Source organism: Neomonachus schauinslandi, chromosome 11, assembly GCF_002201575.2.
Source record: "Neomonachus schauinslandi chromosome 11, ASM220157v2, whole genome shotgun sequence".
Taxonomy (NCBI): Eukaryota; Metazoa; Chordata; class Mammalia; order Carnivora; family Phocidae; genus Neomonachus; species Neomonachus schauinslandi.
Genome location: NC_058413.1, coordinates 35146270 through 35160224, shown reverse-complemented (window position 1 = coordinate 35160224; position 13955 = coordinate 35146270). Strand labels below are relative to the sequence as shown.

Below are 13955 nucleotides of genomic sequence, written 5' to 3'. Positions count from 1 at the left end.
TCACAGAATAATATTTAAATACAGAGCACCTGTCTGTAGTGTCTTTGTATTAACAACTTGTAATAAGAAAATTTGAAAGAGTGATTGGCTTGGTCATTCTTATCCACAAGAGAACTGATTTGTTCTCTTTCTCCCTTCGGTTAGTTGAATAACTGAAGGTCAAAAACATTACCAAATCCCATTTAATTCTGGGCTCTAAGATTCTGTATTTTTTAAAGTTCTGTCTGGAATGACTTTTGTAAGTATTAACTAAACAAAATGTCAGGCTTCTCAGAGATTAGCATGTCTCAGGAAATTTAATAAAAAGTAATTACAATAATAATTGACTGCATTTTAACTAACAAGTAGATATTTGGTTTTCTTTCTCAAAAAGGGAAAATTTTGGCTTTGAGGAAAAATAAAACTCTCATGCACATTAATAATGTGTACAAATTGAAATGTGTCATTTTGTTATTCATGAAATAGAGAATAATGTCTTACTTACTTGCTAGGCAAAAAAATTCAGCCTTACCAGAGCACTAAAATTAATTAATATCTCTTGATGCTTCTGTATTATATGGAACAATGTAGCTCATGTTATTCATATATACACGAGAATATTTTTTGTGGGCTTTTGTTTTTTGGCCACAAACAAGGATGAATCCAGTCTTGAAAATCCAAACACATTAAAGAGGATCAGAAATTATTAACAATTATGATATTATGTAGCTTTATCACTGTTAGCCAGTAGAGTAGTTTCACAATCGTTTTACTTTCTTTTATTCATTTTTCCTAACAAATATCTATAGTGCAGTAAAGGTTAGAGATCATGAAACTGCCCTGTCATTTACAAAGTTTGAGAGATTCATCGATTGCTGGTCTCTCGACTCACCCTTGTACCCAGCTAAAAGGTTATCTTCTCATTGATGAAAGTCTTCCAGCAGGCAAGGCAATAGAATGTATTGATGAAATGTCTAATGGCCAAAAAAAAAAGAAAGAAAGAAATGCAATTGCAATTCTAATTGGGAATCTGTTTTAAGACTTCATAGTTGAGAGATAGTACCATTTGTTTTCTCCTGCTTGTAAGTCAGTGTTTTAAAGCAAGCTGATTGCTATAGGAAGTTGTAATGACTTATCCTAAATTTCCTTCCTAGTCATCTAATGGCATAATCCAGAGACTAAAAGGTTCTTTCCTGATACATTCAATCTTAACTGAAATGTGACTCTTCCCAGGACCACATACATTTCCAGCTTTTTTTTTTTGAGGATAATGAAAAGTGCTACATATACAAGATCTGCTACTGAGGCTTTAATATAATTTATCTCATGCAACAAGACAGTAACCCTCTGAAATAGACATTACTACTCTGTTGAAGAACCTGAGACCCAAGAATTTAAATATCTGTTCAAGGTTTTGGGGTGCCTGTGGGGCTTAGTCGGTTAAGAGACCGCTCTCAATTTTGGCTCAGGTCAGGATCTCAGGGTCCTGTGACTGAGCCCATGTGGGGCTCCACGCTCAGCACAGAGTCTGCTTGAAGATTTCTCTCCCTTTCCCTCTACCCCCTCTCTCTCTAATAAATAAATAAATCTTTAAAAAAAAAAATCTGTTCAAGGTTTCAAAACTAGAATATGGCAGCATTTGATTTCTACATCCCTGCTTCTATTCTAATGATGTTCCCACTCCCTGTGTGCTGCAGTCAGCAGAGGGGAACATCGAAATTCTCTAAGTCATTGTTGCCATATCCTGCTATTTTCATATAAAGATACAGTCTTTGAATCCCATGTAATTTTGTTATTCTGCACATCTCTTTATTTTTTTATTTTTTTAAGATTTTATTTATTTGAGAGAGAGAGAATGAGCCGGGGGAACAGAAGGTGGGGAGGGACAAGCAGACTCTGTGCTGAGCTTGGAACCTGACCCAGGGCTCGATCTCACAACCCTGAGATCATGACCTGAGCTAAAACCAAGAGTTGGTGGCTCAACCGACTGAGCCACCCTGGTGACCCTGCATACCTCTTTATTGATGTCATTTGCTAATCTACTGACTATTTACACCTACTCTGACTTTGATCCTGGACTTGGATGTTTTCAGTATTCGTGTTGTCAACATGTTTTATACTGTGATGTCAACATTTCTTAACAGCTCCTCCAAGGTCCTTCACATACACTCCAGCAAATCATACTTACGGAGGCATCTGGACTTTGTTATTGCCCCCAAGGGCTTCATATATGAAACATTAAACTCTGACATCTCTCTTTTACTACTAGCTGACGTTGTTATATCTCTCTAAGTCTTAACTATTCTTATTCATTACCTCACCAATATTCCCTTATCTTGACCTCTCATTCTATTAGCTTCCTCAGATTATCAATTACTTGTCACTGATCACCCAGTAATAACAGGAGTAAAAGCACACCATCAATATCATTTTTCACTGTTTAGCAATTATTTGCCACACATTGCAGATAGCACTTTATATGTTTTGTAAACTGAGTCTCAGAGAAGTAAAGCAGACGACCCAATGCCATAAAGTTAATAAGTGATATAACTAGGAAAAGAGTCTTGCCAGTGTCACTCCGAAGCCCCTGCTCTTTTTATTATATGGTGCTGCCTAATTGGCCTAAACTCCTCTGACATGCATCTGTGATTATCACTGTCAGCTCTCTTATGTGCAAACCTCTACCTCTGAGTCATCACCATGCAGTCCTGGTGGGTCTCCAAAGCTGCGTAACTATCTTTATGATGGTAGTCAGCTTCCATTCCTAGCTGCCTCGAGTGTGACTACAAACTTCACTTTCCTTTAACTCCTCAAACTCTCTACTAAACATAAAATGCACATCGTGCTCATACACACACACACACACAAGTAACTTTGCATCTTACTTCATAGAGAAAAATTCAGGTTTTCAAGCAAAAGATTTCTCAGCATGTTGTCTCCCCTTTACCCCTTTTTTGAAACTATATTCATCCTCACACGCATCCTTTCTGTCCTACCAGAAAAGACATCCTCAATCTTCCTGCCCAAACTAATCTCTACCTGGGCTCTAGAAGTCCAACCCCTCAGGACCTTGTCTCATCAACATTTTTCTCTTTCATAATTTCATATATGTGTATCTTTTCTAGTTTCTACTAAATCTATGTATATGTAATTTTTAGGAATGATTTTTGCCTCCAAATAACAGAAAACACTTCTACTGATGGCTGAAGAAAGTAGGGGTTACTTTTTTTCACAGAGCAGAAAATCTGGAACTAGAATGTTGCTGTCACTGGTTTCATAGCTTAGCAATGGCAGGATGTGTTCTTAATTCTCTCAGCTGTATCCTATCATGTAAATACGCTGCTATATAGTTCCATGCATCACACCCTTGTAGAAAGCTCCCCAGCAGACTTCCACTCTGATCGTATTGGCTGGAATTTATTGTCAGATTGGTTTTACAAAGCTACCCCAAATGCTGTAGAGAATGGAAAGGCAGGGATGTGTTTTTTTAAGGCTAAATAGTGAAGGCGGAGATGCCTGGGTGGCTTAGTCTGTTAAGCATCTACCTTTGGCTCAGGTCATGATCCCAGGGTCCTGGGATCAAGCCCCGCATGGGGCTCCCTGCTCAGCGGGAAGCCTCCTTCTCCCTCCGCCTGCTATTCCCCACTGCTTGTGTGCTCACTCTCTTTCTCAAATAAATAAATAAAATCTTAAAAAAAATAAATAGTGAAGGAAGGACAGGAAGAAAGCTGGGAAAACGTACTATTTAGGGAACCTACAGTGTATGTCAAAGCATGTGTGCATACTTCAGCGTCTTCTATCTTTGAAAGAGGAGGGTTATGCAAAAGAAAACTGTACAGATCCAGATTTTCCATCCGTGTCCCTGTGTTCAGCTTGTGTCTTGTCCCTCCTCTGCAGTTCCTGGACTGCTTCAGGCCTGACCCTCTGCAGGAGTTTGTTGGCAACCAATTCCCTAATTTCTAGATCCATCTTTGTGAACGCTTGGAGCTGTGACCACCTCTGCTTCCGAAAGGGGAGTCATACTCCTCATCCATTTCTATCTGAAAACACACGGTGGAGCAATCTTGTATGCTCAGTCCTCTTGAGTTTGCTCTGCAGTTATTAGTTTTTCCATATTTTATTTTTGTAGTATCATTTTAGGACTGCATTTGGAGAGAAATTGAAAAATGTGTTGAACCTGCCTTCTTTAACTGTGAGCTTTATCTTACTACATTGAGTGATTATTTGTATGTCTGTATTTGCTACTAGGTTCTGAATTATGGAGGGAGAACAATTTGTTTACTTTGTTTCAGTTCCTAGTACCCTGCCTAGTTCTTAAGTACTCAATTATTGATGAATGTGACTAGATAAATTAATTAATCACTAGATACTCACAAGGATTTGAAATTCAAATACCAGACGTGGAGTACAAGATTGCCCCTTTACCACCTGCCGGAAGCAGCAAAATTTCATTCACATCTCAGATCTTCAGTTTCTCAACATTTAAATTAAAAATAATACTCTATACGTCCTTCATATTGTATCCTAAAATAAAATCAAATAATGGATATAAATATGCCTTATGAATTATAAAATGTAAGCAGTTATTATTTGATACATTTCTTTTGAGAGTTATTATGTAGAATCTGACAAAAAGATTAATCAATCCAAAATTATTAATTAACATTCATCAACAATTTATGGATAATGTACCAGTCACTACTCTTGATACAAGAAATATAGTGACCACAAGATCAATTCCTGCTCACAGGAAGCATGCTACCTAGTGGGTGATACAAGGTAGGTATATTAGTTTTCCATTTGCTGCTGTAACAACTTACCACAGGCTTACTGTTTAAAACAACAAAACTTGATTATCGTACATGGCCTAAGGTCTGACAGGTTTCACAGGTTAAAATCCGGTTCTAGGCAGGGCTGTTCTCCTTCCTGGAGGCTGTAGAAGAGAATTTGTTTCCTTGCTGCTAATGACCCCCCACTTTTTAAAAACACATTGAAAGTGAGAAGCCTGGGAATTCTTTCCCATAAAACATTGTGATAGAATGGAAACTGATAAAAAATATACTAGTATTGAAGGTTTTTTTTTTCAAAAACATTTATATTCTCTCTTTTTTTCAAATTCCTAAACTGAAATCTCTTTATTTTAAAAGAATTATATATAAAAATCAGAGATGCCTGGTGGGTCAGTTGGTTAAGTGTCTGCCTTCGGCTTAGGTCATGATCCCAGGATCCTGGAATCAAGCCCGCCATCAGGCTCCCTGGTTGGTGGGGACCCTGCTTCTCTCTCTTCCTCTGCCACTCCCCCTGCTTGTGCTCTCTCTGTCTCTAATAAATAAATAAAATCTTGTTTTTTAAAAAAGAATTACATATAAAAATCAGTTTACTAAAATTCCTTTGGGACTAAGTCAAGTAAGGTACATTTATTTCTACTACCAGCCCTACCAGCCCAACAAGGTGGTTATAATTCTTGTTTCCTCTTAACATATGAGTAAACTCATAAATGCTCAAAAAATTGTAATTTACCCAAGATATGCTACTGGCTAGGGGTTGGCCAGGATCTGGATGGAGGACTGAGCAGACCTTGGTACATATTAGGCAGGTACACCCACCTGCCCAAAGTTTGTGGGCCTCTTCCATGGCATCGAAGAAAAGGACACGTTTGGAAAGAGTAGATGAAATACCAGTTAATACAGAGAATCTACAAACCACACCAGGTTCAAGTTACTTTTTTTTTTAAACTTTCTTTTTTTTTTTTTTTAATATTTTATTTATTGACAGCACAAGCAGGGGGAGTGGCAGGCAGAGGGAGAGGGAGAAGCAGGCTCCCCGCTGAGCAAGGAGCCCGATATGGGGCTCGATCCCAGGACCCCGGGATCATGACCCGAGCCGAAGGCAGATGCTTAACCAACTGAGCCACCCAGGTGCCCCTAAACTTTCTTTTTGAGAATTTGATAAGATTAAGACCAGATAAAGGGAAGCGCTGGGAAGGCAGATACCACACCACTCTCTTGTGCAATACATCTGTGCAAACAATGGGAATTGTAAAATGTTTCAAAGAGTAAAACCTTAAAAAATGTCACAGACCCAAAAAAGAACAAAAGAAAGAGAATACTGGAGCTTAAAGCGTTCAAGCATAAGAATCTTTTTTAACAAATGGCCTGGAGAATCCCAAACTTCAGTGGATTTTGAATTTGATTGCTGGATACAGAACAGATTCTGTAAAGATCTTTACGTTGTAAAGACTCGTATGGGATAAACTTCAGAAATGGTTTAAAAAATTCTCATATCTCAGTGGAGAAAACCAAGTCAGAGAATAATGGGACCGCTCAGTGAACCACAAATGCCCATGGGCTAGGAGGCTCAATGGGAAAGGAAAGATTTATTCATCACTTCAAATGCAGTGTGAGGTCATTGCAAGGATACAGATTTTGGAATCAGACAAACTCCACTCAAATCCAGACAGGTGTTCTGTGTAATGTTGAACAGATCAGTGTCTCTCTCTGAATATCATTGTTCATGTGCCTAAAATAGGAATTAACCAAGATCAAATGCATTTAATGTTCACACATGATCTCAATATACTAAGTCTCAACACATTAAGCCTCTTTATTCGTTCATTTGTGGGTCATCCCCTGAGCACCGGAGAACTCTGCTAAGGAACGATCAGTCCTGGGGATAAAAAAACAAGTAACAAGGCGGTGTGTTATGGTACACAGTGATGAATGCCTGGGGTGTAAATAAAGGCATCTAGGAAGGGCAATGTCTCATCTTAGATGCCAAGCATGCATAATAGCAGTTCATGTGAGGAGTCTGGAATGTATTATAAGACTAGAGAAAGAATTAAGGTCTTGCAACAGCCCAGGAGCACCAGACATGGCCATCTCCAGAGATGGGAGCTGGAGAATAAGAAATGTAGAGGCAGAAAGAAAAGACCTGGTTAAGTAAGCTCGTTCCTTTTCTTTTCCTCCTCTGTAAAGATCAATCCAGATTAGGAACAACCCACATCTCATTTTTTTCCTCTCTCTTTTTTCAAAGATTTTATTTATTTATTTACGTAGAGAGAGAACACGCTGGTGGGGGATGGGGTATAGGGAGAGGGAGAGAGAGGACCTTCAGCAGGCTCCCTGCTGAGCTCCACCTCTCAACTCTGAGATCACGACCTGAGCCAAAATCAAGAGCGAGACACTTAACTGACTGAGTCACTCAGGCGCTCCTCATTTTCTCTTTCACCCTTTTTCTACTCACACAGTTAGGAAAAGGTAAAAGTCAAATATTTATCAAGACACCAGCCAGTCAGAACAGTAGTTGTCTTGGCAATGGGGTGGGGTTCTAGGGGAAAAGCGTAAGAGGAAGCAGAGGCTATTTTTAACTCAAACGGAAGCATAATATTTAATAATCGGCATGCTCTTGCCATGTGTACCATCTGACCTTGAGCCGTGGATCAGGTTAAACAACTGGTAAATAAAGTTGTCATCATTTACGTTGATTTTTTTATGTGGAACTTACTTTGGAGTAGGTTAATATCCTCCTCCAAGCACACATGCACACACACTCCAGAACACCCTATATCCCAGCTATGAACGAATGAACGATTGGGCCAAATGTTGAAACAAAGCACATTATTTTTTTTTTTTTAAGATTTTATTTATTTATTTGACAGAGAGAGACACAGTGAGAGAGGGAACACAGCAAGGGGGAGTGGGAGAGGGAGAAGCAGGCTTCCCGCAGAGCAGGGAGCCCCATGCGGGGCTCGATCGCAGGACACTGGGATCATGACCTGAGCCGAAGGCAGACGCTTAACGACTGAGCCACCCAGGTGCCCACAAAGCACATTATTTAATTTCATAGAATTAACTGATCAAAAGGTCGGTGATTCTGACACTATTAAGACCATGTCATCAATCTAAAATGACCCACAATTCAGAGATGACACCGTTAGTATAAGACTTTTCCAGTTTCAAAGCACTTCGACATTATCAAATGTAATCCTCACAACAACACAGTGAGGTACAGGGAGCACGAATTAAATCATTTGCAAATGCTAAAGTCAATTTCCACCAGCTGCAATATGGCCAGGAGCCAAAGACGTGGGTGGTATCATGATCTCTACCTGGAAAATGAGAAAATTGAGACCTAGTGAGGTAAAACTGAGAGGCTTAGAATAATATGCACTGCTCCTGAAATTAAAAAAGACAAATAAATGTAGGCAAACCTAGAATTTTATTATTAAAGACATTTCACAAGTTGAATTAAAAAGGATTAAGAATGTTAGAATTCAAATGATAGGACTAGTTTCTTTTCCTAAAAGCCTTCATTTGTAGGCTGTTTGGAATTGCAAAAGGTTAAAATTTGGTTTTGGACTCACTAATTGATGTGTATCTAGTTAAATCTTTTTTAAAAAGATTTATTTAGTTAAATCTTAAAATAGAATTTACAAAGTATTTTGAATGGACAGGAGGCAATGACACTTTTTCCAAATAAGAAAAAAATAGTGGAAAATCTGTTGCTTTCTTACCCATAATTGGTCCAAAATATAGTCCAGTTTTTGTAAGACTTACCACTGATGTAATAGGCTCATCTACACAACTGTGATATTTTTATACAGTGTAGTCCACAGAATTCCAAGGTAAAAACAGCATTTCCTGAGGGATCAGGGCAAGTTTTTTTTGGAGGAGTTGGTACCTTGAAGAATGGGCTAAATGAATCCAGGCTCAATTAGGATAGAAAGCTCTGCTTCCATCCTCTAACACATCCCCTTCAGTTTCAGCAACCATTTTGCCACAATGAACCTCAACTTTTCTATAGGACATTTTCTCTCTTGCCTTCTCTCTAGACCACAGTGCAACCTTGTCATTTTCAGCCAGAAAAATGAGGACGTTTGTGAACAAATCAAGTATAAAATTGTGCCACTGAAGAAAGAATGAATGAAATCAGAATAAAGATATTCCTTCTGGTATCTATTTAAGTTATCTAGTACACGCTAAATACAATGCACTCTGGGAGGGGTATGTATAGAGGAGACAGAAGCACAAATTACATCTAGACCTTGGGGAAATATAATATATGGCACAAAATGTATGCTATTATCTTGCATGATATATTCTATTATATGATGTATATTATGTTGTATTATATTATTATCTATATAATACAGTATATTATATGCATGGTAGAGAATGTGATGAAATGATTTAGGAAGGGTCAAATATATTGCTATGGGATTTCTGAACAGATTAGCAATTCATTTTGGCTTAAGGGGCAGAGGTGGGGTAAGCAGTACTAAAGACACATGGAGATGGGGAGAAGAAGGCAAAGGATTGCAGATACAATGCATGGGACAAGCAATAGGGCAGAGGTAGGCAATCACTTGTCAGGAATGTTAGGTGGTGGACTTGACAGCAGTGAACTCTGACGTGTTGTGGAGACTATGAAGTACTGTGGGGACTGGATCAGGGAAGGTCTTGAGCATCCTTATCTGGAAAATAATCGGGAGTCAGACAAGCTTTTGGAGGATAAGCTCACAGTCCTTTGAAGGAAGGAATGGGAGGCATGAGAGAAGCCAAGAGTCTCACTGGGAGAGCATCACCATCTCCCCCAAGACTCACTAAGCGTGAGATATCCGTTAAAACTCTGAACATGTCAAGCCTCATAAATAGGATTCTGCTCTTTACTATCACTTTTTATTAATTTTCCTAAACAAGAAAACCAGACTCTAAAGACAAAACGTAGTATTTGAAATCAGTGTCAAATCTGCCGGGGGGGGGGGGGGGGGGGGCGCGGAGAATAAAGGCCCATCGAGGCATTGAACAATGGCGGCGTTTGACTTGGGTGGATTACTGATGCGTGCTTTTAAAGATTTTATTCTGAAAGGAACAAAGCATTCTGCTGAAAGACTGGCCTCTTTTCTCTCTAATTTTGGTTCCCCTTTTCTACTCTGTCATTCTATTGCTCCAACTTTTAAAAGGAGTATTTTACTACCTCTCCTCACACCAGGTAATTCTTTCGCTGCCAGCATATTTAGAAGGTCATTTCTATTGTGCTCTTTTTCAATCAGAGAGTGACATCCAGACAAAAGTCTTCCCCCAGCACACTCCCATTGTTCAGTGGCATTGCACAGGCTGTGCTCAAATGTGTCTCCTGGAACAGTTTAGCATTCGCAAGAACCTGTCAGGGGCGCTAAGCGAGACCAAGATCAAGGCTTCCTGACATATTCATGGTCATTTATAACATTGACAGCCATGTCGAGCAATGAGAGCTGAGGCATTTCTAAAACTAAAGAAATCCAAAAACCATTGCCCTTAATCAGTATGTCTCATGCTTTTTCATGCATTGTTTTAAGCAAATGATTTCATTTAAGAGCATTCTATTTCTGACAGCACTCCGCTGGGAGAGTGCTGAAAAATCTAAATCTCAAATCAAGTGTGAAATGTTGCACAATTTCTAATTACTGAGCCCCATGAAAAGAGTAGATCTGATTGAATGTAACACCAGGGGACTTATGGCATGGTATATTAAGAACACCTGTTGTCAGGCAAAGTGACATCTAAGGATGCTGGCACCATCTCCCAATTAAGGTGGTTAATGCTTGCTAAGGGTAAAGCCAGTAAAATTCACAGTAAAACATGCTGTCAGCTGAAAGATAACTGCAGAGAATGGGCCTTGGCGGGGGGAGGGGTTGCTGGTTTTGTTTGTTTTGCTTTTTTCATTTCCTGCCAGCACCATTACCACACAGTTTATTTTCCCAGTGGCTCCTTGTTAAGCTGCAAGGAGTGCAACAGGTGTATTAAAATACAGTCATCCTTTGCTGACCTGGTCTTGAATGAATGCTGGCAGGTGTTTGTTTTTCACTAAAGGACAATCTGTCTTGAACAACAGGTTTCTGAATCTCTTTAGTGAATATCTTGGAAATAAAGGTTTTAAATGCTGTTGTTGTCATTACTAATTTTATGGCACACGGCTCCTGTCTTCCCCCGAGTGCAGCCCGCCTTGCAGATGCTAGCGCATTTGCTTTCACAGTATGGTGTGCAGTTGTCAACGATTCTTCTGGCTTTACAGATGTCACACCAGACCTGCTGGTAGGTGGTGACTTCCTCAACATCACAGCACAGAGCTGAAGCTGCCGTTCTTCCCTGGACCTACTAGTTCACCTGTACATTTAAGGAGAAAGAGGAGAGGATGTGAGGCAGTGAGCAAAGAGTCAGAAAAAGAAGATGGGTGTAGCTTTTATGACCGACCATAATCTCTATTTTTACAGGCTCATTGAACCTCATTTGTCAGGTCTGTGTATGGGAGGACTCAGGGCTTTGGGCTTCCATGCCTTGTGCATCATCGCGAAGCAAATTAAGAGGCAGAGCCGGCATTTGACCCATGCTGACTCCCAAGACTATTCCTGTTTTATTTTGAAGGTAAGTTTGTCATTACTCACCACAGTTTATTTTTCTTTATCTGTCAGAAGGGCTGCACAGAAACAACAGCGGGTGCTTAGAGAACTGGGCTTTATATGTTTGTAGAGGTAGGGATAAAGCCCAGAAAGGCGACAGTGACCAGGTATGGGAAAAGCACGAGGTTTGGGTTTGGGCTAATGCCGGCATGAAGGGTGCCTCTGTGCCTCACGAGGTGATAAAGTCTTTTTTATTTTTTTTTAAATTTTATTTATTTATTTATTCATGAAAGTCAGAGAGAGAGGCAGAGGCAGAGGGAGAGAAGCAGGCTCCCCGCCTAGCAGGGAGCCCGATGCGGGACTCGATCCCAGGACCCTGGGATCATGACCTGAGCCGAAGGCAGACGCTTAACCGTCTGAGCCACCCAGGCGCCCCACGAGGTGATAAAGTCTTGATCAGGTACTTAATGTTTATCCTTCTGTTTTCCCATCTGGAAAGAGGTACAAGCCTACCTATTTTGAAAAATTGATATAATAATAAAAAGTAATGTGGCTTGCTAGTCCATTTACAAGTTCAAGAAATATCACGATCTCATGTGTTTCAAGTATGTTCATGGATCAAAGAGGGAGTGTCACAATGGAGTCTTACAGCTCCAATCCGTGTGAGATAGGGTAATAGATACTCTAACATATTCTTGGGAAAATATGTTTCAAGTGATTGATTTTAGAAAGCATCAATATTGGGGCGCCTGGGTGGCTCAGTCGTTAAGCATCTGCCTTCGGCTCAGGTCATGATCCCAGGATCCTGGGATCGAGCCCCGCATCGGGCTCCCTGCTCCTCAGGAAGCCTGCTTCTCCCTCTCCCACTCCCCCTGCTTGTGTTCCCTCTCTCGCTGTGTTTCTCTCTGTCAAATAAATAAATCTTAAAAAAAAAAAAGAAAAGAAAGCATCAATATTGTCATGCATTTCCTATTCCTATTCTCTCTCTATTTGCAATCTTACCTTAGTAAGTCCTATGTTGTGAATTAAAATGATACATATAAGATTCAATTATGGAATTAAATATCCTTTAAATGGTAATTTATTATGAGAACCAAAGCCAGTGAGAATCTTTGTAAATATGAAGCAATCAGTGGCCACTGGATTTTATCTATCATGAGGTAAAAGTGACACTGGAGCCATCAGAAACTAAAGCTCCCTTGAAAAGTTCAATAACAATGAACTACCTCTTTCTCAATTGAAAGCAAGCAATTAAACACGAATATTTGGTGAAGAGAATACATATATATATATATATATATGATTTTACTTATTTGGCAGGGAGAGAGAGAGTGCATGCACATGAGCCAGGGGGAGAGGGAGAAGCAGACTCCCCGCTGAGCAGAGAGTCCGATGCGGGGCTCGATCCAGGACCCTGTGATCATGACCTAAGCTGAAGGCAGACAGTTCACTGACTGAGCCACCCAGGCACCCTGAGATGTATATATTTTTATATATAACAGCTTTATTTGTAGGAAGATCATCACTTCCGCAGCTAAGAATGGTGAAGCAGAGTGTACAAAGACTCTAACTTCCAAGAATCTTACATTTTGCTAGCTTTTTACTCCTTATTTATTTGAAAGAAGTGGTAAGGTGATTCTACTGTAAAAATTGCCCTCAAAATTTAATATTCTGTAACGGAATACTGAGTTTCAAGAACACTGAATTGGAGGGTAAGTTTTTTGTTTTTTTACCTGTAAATCAAAGGGAAAAATAGGACATTTTTGTTTGCACATAAACCAAATGATAATATCCTACCGATTGAAAGCATGGCCAAAACACCAAAATGTTAGAAGGTATCCAGAGTTATTTAACCCTAATTATTTCGGCTGTGAACACTATAGCTATCATTTAAAGCCCCAAATTCATGTTTGAATTAAAAATGTTCAATTCAGGATCAGATGAACTGAAAAGGCCTTTTTTACAATATCCGTTATAAGCCAACTTGAAATTTTTAAGGCAATAGTTAAGCTCAGACCAAGCAAATAAGAGAAATTCTCTATCATCTAGTACTTCTTAGTGGCCTAATGTCTTTAAAAGTGAACTACAGTTGTCTACTTCGACTGGTTGAGGAAGATCAGAAGACCTTTAAGATAAGGTAAACCTAAGTAAGAGTTTGAGAAATTAGCCTTCTGAGGGCTTGAAGTTCATTCTAAGCAGTCATTCATTTATGGAATGCTTACTAGAGTCTGCCTCAGCATAAACTGAGATATTTGAAGTCCAAATCAGGAATTTGAATAGCAAGCTCCTAAATTACACATCATAGAATCTTGATCCATGGGAACTTTAGAGATGATCTAATCCAGTCCTCTTCAACTGAGTGAGGAGAACATTAAAGGTGTTAAAAACTTCAGAGAGCTTTTGCACACATCATCTCACTCGTTCTTGGGAGCTTTGCTACGTAGGGGCATAGAGAGTGCTCATATCATTTTACAAATAAGGGAAACAACCCACAGAGACTATCTCCTGGTTGGTTGCTGGAGGCTACAAGTGACCCCAGGGGACTAAGAATACTGGGACTTTGAGGGCATGCACAGAAAATTCAGGAGTGTCTGTAGAC

General features: G+C 39.6%; 1 pseudogene; it reads right to left on the bottom strand.

The window, feature by feature from the left end:
- Nucleotides 1–11074, bottom strand: part of LOC110576667 — a 37074-nt pseudogene extending 26000 nt beyond the window's left edge.
- Between the last annotated feature and the right edge of the window lie 2881 nt (nt 11075–13955).